Source organism: Physeter macrocephalus, chromosome 14 (genome assembly GCF_002837175.3).
Source record: "Physeter macrocephalus isolate SW-GA chromosome 14, ASM283717v5, whole genome shotgun sequence".
NCBI classification, from domain to species: Eukaryota; Metazoa; Chordata; class Mammalia; order Artiodactyla; family Physeteridae; genus Physeter; species Physeter macrocephalus.
Window position 1 is genome coordinate 103917422 of NC_041227.1, and position 6614 is coordinate 103924035.

The 6614-nt window shown below is 45.9% G+C and overlaps 1 protein-coding gene across 3 annotated transcripts in view; it reads right to left on the reverse strand.

Annotated features, from left to right (window-relative positions):
• The window catches only part of LPO (lactoperoxidase), a 31591-nt gene extending 30060 nt beyond the window's left edge, over positions 1-1531 (reverse strand). For 2 of the 3 annotated variants that reach the window (XR_008619172.1, XM_007119491.4), the window contains exon 1: positions 1414-1473. The gene's annotated coding sequence lies outside the window, so the exon portion shown is untranslated. Of the gene's footprint in view, positions 1-1413 lie in introns of all 3 variants that reach the window. The other variant, XR_008619171.1, reaches the window with a different exon arrangement.
• Between the last annotated feature and the right edge of the window lie 5083 nt (positions 1532-6614).

Here is a 6614-nt window from a genome sequence, read left to right on the forward strand (position 1 = left end):
ATGCAATTCCCTCTTGGCCCAGTGAACTCCTATTCATTCTTTAAAACCCAGGCCAAATGCCACCTTCTCTGTGAAGTGTACCAGATCTAGGCAAAATTAGGTCATTCTTTTTTCTCTTCCCACAGTAATTTACTCACATCTCGTATCACTGTTTTCATGTCTGTTTCCCCGTCAGATCATAAGCTTCTCAAGAGCTACGTCCTATTTTTGTTTTTTCCACTGCCCAAGCCTAGTGTTGGTACATAATAGGTGCTGGGTACATGCTGAGTGAATGAAACTCCCACGGTAGGGAAGTTCAGCATCCAGATGGTGCATAGGGAGAGGGGGGTGATGGTCCCTTAACAGGCTTCTCCCACCTTAATGTGGCTACTAATTCCCGGGGGACCTTGTTAAATGCAGATTCTAACTCAGAAGGTTATAGAATGGGCCTGAGAGCCTGCACTTCCAACAAATTCCAGGTGACGCTGATGCTGCAGGTCTACAGACCACTCTGAGTACCACGATCTCCCAGAGTCCGGCTCTCAGACTTGCTGAGAAGTCACGAAGGGGGCTGCAGGAAGGCCTGAGAAGGGAAAGCATCAGTAGGATACTTTTCCATGAATGGTGAACGCTCTGTTGAGGGTAATGGGATAAGCCAGAAAGGAAACCAATGAACTCACCATCACCCCCAAGAATGTTCTATTTGATCTTTTGAGCAGGTCCAGTATCAAGAGGAAAATAGAGAAGAGACAAGCTCTTATCAAGCTCTCTACAGCAGAAAAAATCCCCTTAGCCACAGGGTTTGGGATATGCAGTTTCATTTAAAAAAATATACGATTCAATCACTCAATTTCCCCAAGATGAAACCCATTTAAATATTGATGCAATTCATAAATCTGATTGAGAACATAGTGTCCACAGGACATCGGAGACACCTGGGACTAGACATTCAGGGCTAACTAGATGTTCAGGTCTGCTGTAGATAGCATGAGACACTAGAAGCAGGTGGAAGATCTGAGAGCCCTGGCTTAGGGAACCCCTTAAACACTGCAAAATTTTCAATAGAGTGAATTTTCATTAGCGTTCATATCATAATTGCATCAGTCTCAAGAACACCACATGGAGCATCATTCTGTTACTATTTTCCCCCAACTTTCTGTGTGACCTGGTACCTTCCAGCCCTAAGAGTTTATGATTCTATGGCTCGGTGTTCAGACTCAGAAAAGCCTCTTTGCCCGACAATGAATTCAATTACATTCTCCCTTATGGATTCAATCACGTTCTCCCAAACAGGGATGACCTGCCAGGTTGGCAGCCACATCTGGCACCAGAAAATGCCTGATGAAGATAAGTCCAAATGCAGTACCAAGCTTTCTGAGAAGCCTTTAGGAAATTTCTTCATCAACTTTGCAGATTCCAATTAATGAGTCTTACCTGCCAAGTGCCTTGGCCTCCTGTGGCAGCCGGGGAGTTTCTCTCCCTGGAGGAACTGGTCTTTTATACCATCTACCAGGAATTAATTTCAGGGAAAGGCCCATAAAGAAAGATTATGAGGGGATGATGTGGCTTGGAGGAGGATCTCAGGTTCAGTGGGAAATACCCTGCGACTCTGGGCACTTGTATGAGGAAACTGCCAAATGGTGGGGATTGGTTGATACACTATCACTGATCCTGCATGAAGCAAATCCTCTTCTTCCTAGTTTTTGGGTGAACTACGTGGCCCTGCTGCAGTCATGGAAGGCAAAACTCCAATCTTTGAGCAGGCTTGTCCCTTTTATGCCCTTAATGGGATCTGAATAGCTCTTAAAATTAGGAACACTTAAAGGGCTTTCTTCCCCATTCGTTTATTCAGTGCCCTTTGAGCCCTCCCTTACTTTTCACCCAATCATTGTGGAAGCCACTAGATTCATCTTTGGGATTTGCAAGAGTTTTCAAATGTTCCCTTTTCGGGGAGTCAAAATTTCAAAATACTGGCCCTTTCTGGCCACCAGAGAAGTGAGAAGAGCCCTGGACTTGTTGTCAAGGGGTAATCCATACAGGAAGGAAATAAGAAGGTTTAAAGAAAACGAAATTTCATGAGAGTGTATTTAACAGACAGGCAAATTAAAACATAAGCCTGTTTATAAAATTATACTTTGGGTTGAAAATACTCTGGGCGACTGTCAGAACTTCATAATCCCAAAACCAGCCCCCTGAATCTGCCTTCCAAAAGGTAATATTCCTTTTCTCTGGCTGATGGAAGGTAGTTAGAATCTTGTGATTCTAACTTGCTTCTCTTGTGATGAATCCAGGCAAATGGGCTGGGCATCTCAAAAGAAGGCAGCTGTCCAGGAGAGGTACGTGAAAGACATCAGGCTCTTCTTGTTTTCTTTGAAAGACATTTCCAATTGTCAGCCAAGGTTTTCTTTGTCTGACCACTCCTTGAACTTTTTTTTTTTTTTGTGGTATGCGGGTCTCCCTCTGCTGCGGCCTCTCCCGTTGCGGAGCACAGGCTCCGGACGCGCAGGCCCAGCGGCCATGGCTCACGGGCCCAGCCGCTCCGCGGCACGTGGGATCCTCCCAGACCGGGGCACGAACCCGGTTCCCCTGCATCGGCAGGCGGACGCGCAACCACTGCGCCATCAGGGAAGCCCCTCCTTGAACTTTGAATCATGCTTCTCAAGGCTCTCACCTCTGGGTTTTGTGCTTTACGAGTTAATGAAGCTGTGTCTTTAGGTGGATCTTGACCTAGTTGGTTCTGAATACTCGTATTTTCAGAGCTTTGCTGATGTGCCATGACATGTATTCATGGACTTATCTCAGTTTAGTTAACTCTGTTTAGCACAGTTAGATGAGGGAACTGGCCCGAGAAATGGAGACTGGAAGACAGGTAGCCCAGTAGAAAGCTAAGAAGGCCAACAGCTTCTCATATATCAGCACAGAGAGTCCAAGATATTTTAGTAATAGCGGCAGCAGGAAATACCCAATGAAGATGAAGTCTGCCACTGGCACGTGGCAGTGCACGCGCGCGCACACACACGCACGCGCACACACACGCACGCGCGCACACACACGCACGCGCGCACACACACGCACGCGCGCACACACACGCACACAGACATACACTTTCCAAGAATTCACAGTTTATAAGCAAGGCTGACCTCAGACATGGTTGGCTTTCCTCCTTTACTTCTGGAAGTACAATTCTGCATGCTGATCAAGGGACATTCATGGTCAGTGGGTGACAAAGTGACCACTGCGTATGAGGTGATCGTAGCTCTCGCACTGGGCCCTGGCCTTCCAGCCATCTCCACCGTTTCGGGTGATATCTTCTTGGGAGCCCAGCCAGCCCCTCTCTCAGCTGTCTGTTTTCGCCCACCTTCCGCTGGCTTGGCTGTCCTTCACAGCTGGACACGTTAATTTTTTTCTTTCCTGGCTAAAATGCATTTCCTCTTGTTGGTTCTCAGAACGCCAAGCAAACGGCCTTCTTGTCCCCAGTATGGCCCCACAGGTCAATGTTTACCCTCTTTGGGACACATCCGGCGTTCACCCCAGAGAAGGAAGGAACAGGTTCTCTGGCGTCAGCCATCCTGGACTTGGGACAGGTGTGGAGATAATAAAGTTTATCTGAATGGTGTTCCTGGCAGCACAGGGCCTTGGGAGGGATGGGAACGTGGCCAGGCAGCCCCGTTCAGGAGGAAGAGAAAAGTTTCTGATATGGTTTGTGTGTCTTCCTCAGCAGGCAAGAAGAGGCCTTCTGTCTCCTGTAAGTATTTTTTAGTGGGAGGATTCATTGGGTATTTGGTGGCTTCTGAGATTGGCGTAACATCAGGGTTCTGACTGGTAAACCAAGTATCAATGAGTTTTTCCAATTAGCCACAGAATGTTGGGAGCGGAAGGGCTGGGTCTTGTTCAGGGTTCCTCCAGGGACCACTCTGGTGGGGCAGGTGGAGGGAATTACCAAGAACCTCTCTGCTGGAGTGGACAGAATGTTCTTCCTTCTCTCCATTAATCTAAAATCCTTTTCGGTCAAGGCCATTCTCCTATTTTCCATCAGTGTTCCATCTCTCCTTCCTTTCTTTTATCTCCCTCTTAGATATTCAGTGAGCACCTGGTATTACGTGTTCTTGTTTTTTCCTTTTCTTACCCCCAATCCTCCTTCTTCCCAATTAGCTTACAAATGATGCATTTTGGTAAAGTTGGCTTCAAATGAAAAAGATGTCATATCTGTTCCATGCCTTGGCAGAATCGTGTAGGGACAGAACTGGGAAAGGTGACAGACAGATCTTAGAGCTCAGCTGAGACCATTTGACTTAAAATAGATCCAGAGATGGCTGGGGTAGAGATGGGAAGAGAAACCAACTCTCTTATAAGTCACAAACTCAGGATTTTAAACAAAAGCCAATCTTGAATTATTACTGTTATTACGTGAGAAGTCAGGTGAGGTATGTTTTGTGGTAAATCCACGGAGAAAATATCATTCCAATAAAATACCCCCGTCACTCAGCAAGCACGTGCACACCACAGACAGACAGACACACAGACACACACATGAGATAACACAGAGATAAAACACTAAGCAAAAAGCGGAAATGCAAGGAACGCTGGATTAAGATTCAGGAAGCCAGGTTCTAGGCTTACCTTGCTATCTACTGGCTGTGTGACCTTGGGGAAGTCATTCTTCATTTGCAGGCCTCAATTTGTCTGTAAAGAGAAGTGAGTCCACTAAATAATCATGGTGGTTCCCCAAAGCTCTGGTGTTTAGGATTCTCCTGTGAATCATCAGATCTAGGAGGTCCTAGTACCTGTCTGCTTCTGCCCCACCTGTTCAAACTTGTACGAGTTACATATCCTTAGGTTCTCTTTATACAAAAAGGGCATCAGAATCCTATGTTATTCTCTGTTAGGACCAGCTGGGATGGAGTTTCCTTTAGTTCTGAGGGACAACCAGAATAAAAGAATGAGAGGAATCTTGTTGAGAAACAGGAAGAAAAATTCTGCTGGGAATGTGATCATTCCCTTGGTCACTCAAGTTTGGAAACCAGGGAGTCATCGCAAGTACTTTTGCTCTTCTTTTCTCTCTTCTTTTCTCTTCCTCTGCCTTCCTCCCATCTCCCACATCTCAGTCACTGATTTCTACCCATTTGTTCTTCATCAGTCACTTACATTGGTCGCTTCCTTGCCTTCCCCACATTCTGATTCTCCTCTGACTCACCTCAGTTTTGCTCCAAGATCACATCCTTCTCACTGGTCTCCCTGCCACCAATCCGCTCCACGCCTTCCTCCTCTATACCAAGGTTTTCACTCCTGAGCTCCCTACTACCAAGAGGACAAAGTCTCAAGTTTTAGCCAAAGTTCTAGCCTGCCTACCCTCCCATCTCTCCCAGCCCCCTCAGACTTCACTCCTCTACCCAATCTCTTTATTCCAGCCAAACTAACCTACTCTTTTTTCCCCTAACATGCCAGGCACTGTCCTGCTTCTGTGCCTTTCCCACTGCTGTCCTCCATGTCTGGCTGGCTCTCTCCCTTCTTGTCTGACCAGTATCTCAAGCCCTCTCTTGTCCGTGGAGAATTCCCTATCTGCCAACCTCCAGGGAGCATCAGATATTGCTGCTCTTTTTCTCTCCTTTGCTTTTCCTATTTATTATCTCTTTATGCATCTTTCCTGATACCCAAATTAGATCATAAATTCCTTAAGAGTTCCAAATTATATTTGGCAATCAATGATATTTGTTTGGTTGATAAAGATGATGATATCGGTGTAAAAATGACCTTGCCTTAACTCAGTCATTCAAGTCCAAGGTCTTGGCTATTGGTCCTAAAGCTGTTTCTGGAAATCTCTTCTGGCTTAACTAAAGCTAGGTGGCTATTCAAAGTGTAACCAGAGGGTATAATTTCTGAATTTTTCTCTTCTCTTTCGTTTTCCCCAACTTAGAGCCCAACTGCCCATCTTAAGCTGCACAAAAGCAGAGAGAGCCAGGAGATTGTGAGGAACATCTGGATCTTGGTCCTTTTACAGTTGGATGAAGATAGCAGCTAGAGCCCCTTTTCCAACCTGAAGGTGGAACTTCAATGCCTATTTTCCGGATGGTGGAAGAATCTCTCAGAAGCAACAGAACCGACATGCCCTAGTCTTGTGAAGTTCCATCCTTAGGTCTCTTTGGCAGATGGAGGCTGGAATTCTACATGGACATTCCTGAGAAGGCACTCCCCCTTCCCTGCTGACTAGCCCTGGAACTAGTGAATGGTACCCACTAGGTGCCAGGGTGTGCAGGCTCTGGGACTTACCGTAAATGACTGAGATCTCGCTACTTCTTCCTGGGGCTCCACCCAGATAATTTGGGGCTGTGCAAAGATAATTATCTCTGGAAGATTGTGGTGGAGTATTCAGCAGAGGTGCCTGTGGTATACAGTGGGTCCTTGTTGGTTATCTACTTTAAATATAGCAGTGTGTATGTGACAATCCCAAACTCCCAGTCTATCCCCCCCACCCTTCCCCCCAGTAACCATAAGTTCTCTAAGTCTGTGATCTGTTTCTGTTTTGTAAATAAGTTCATTTGTATCATTTTTATAAGATTCTGCATATAAGCGATATCATATGATATTTGTCTGTCTGACTTACTTCACTTAGTATGATAATCTCCAGGTCCATCCAT